This window comes from Blennius ocellaris (genome assembly GCF_963422515.1).
Source record: "Blennius ocellaris genome assembly, chromosome: 11".
Lineage (NCBI taxonomy): Eukaryota > Metazoa > Chordata > Actinopteri > Blenniiformes > Blenniidae > Blennius > Blennius ocellaris.
Window position 1 is genome coordinate 19,002,713 of NC_137660.1, and position 1,546 is coordinate 19,004,258.

The following is a 1,546-nucleotide window of genomic DNA, read 5'->3' on the forward strand; positions in this document are numbered from 1 at the left end:
CACCCTGAGATCTATATTTGAAGAATCGTGTCACAGCAAAAGGCCCCAAGAGCTGAATAAGGTGTGATTTGATCCCAGGAAAATTCCAAACAACCATAATGAGGTCAGTAAAAGACACATAACAAGCAAAAAGTGACACAATGTGAGCCTCATATCCCAGCTGGTGTTCTGGGCTCGGGGCCATTCTCTTCACTTTGTATGCTTTCCTTGAGCACACATCAGGTATTTTCCCAGGTATTCCACTTTTGTCTCACAGTACAGAACATGTCTGAGGTAGAACAGTGACTCTAAATTTACTCTTGGCGTGAGTGAGCTGTTCTGTCGTTCTGTGACGGTCTAGCAACCAGACCTCAGCGCATCTTGCCTCATGTCAGGACTTCTGCAAGTCTGATACTGTATATAACAGGGCTTAGAAAATAATTTCTGGACACAAAGCAAATGAAAAGCAAAACAAGGACAGGAAATAACCCGAAGTGATTCGTACTATAAACACAATACAATTACAAGCTGATACCAACCAATGCATGGAGTTAAAGAAGTGACTCAAATTATTTAGGCAATGGCCACAAAATAAATAGATAGGGTATCAAATAATCACATGAAGCACAATAACTCAAGACTGAGCTTGAATTATCTTAACAAAACATAGACTGAACTGAGAAGATGAAAAATAAAAAAAGAATATAGTAAAATAAAAAATGAGAATGGTTAAAATGCGATAAAAAAGGCAGCAGATACTAAATAAATAGAAGAAGCAAATGAAAAGTACAAATGAAACATGATGAAATATACAATGTTCATAATGAGAAACTGAATATCTACAAAGAGATGCAGAACAATCATAATGTGGCACAAAAAAACCCCCTCAAAATAAAAAAATAAAAAAGATTGCTATGAGGTAAACAACCTCACAGCATCATAAATGTGAAGCAAAACAGACGCCAAGACAAAAGAAATGGAGAAAGCAGGAAATGGACAAAACAAGGCACATAAAAGGATTTTAAAAAGACACAGAATGACAAACTGTAGCACAAAGCTGGAGTATGATGATTTACTTCATTTTTTCACTGAGTTCTTGTATAATTTAATTTACCGCTATGTTTTTCACTGTAAGCTTTGTCTCAATGCGCCGCTATACTTACAGCAAATTAAGTTGTTCTTATAGCCAAGAGAAGATAATCGCAACCACTGGAAACAAATTGTTAGTGTGAAATGGAAGAAGCCATAAAGTGTCATGATAATCCCGTAATTACGAAAATACGTGGAAAAATAACCAGAATTGAGCCTAGAAATGAATACAAAGACATGAAAACAGACAAAATGAGACATGAAAATGATTCAAAACCAGTGATATTGTGACATGAAATGATGCGAAACTGCCCCCATTAGACCAAATCAACCACATTTACTTTCCTCCGGTAAACAGGATATATGAAAACGCAACTATAAGTGTTTACGATTACTAACTGAAATAATGACCCATTCAAATAAAAAAAAAGTATCCATTTTATCTTTATTTGAAAAATTAAAATAAAGTGCTTTTTAT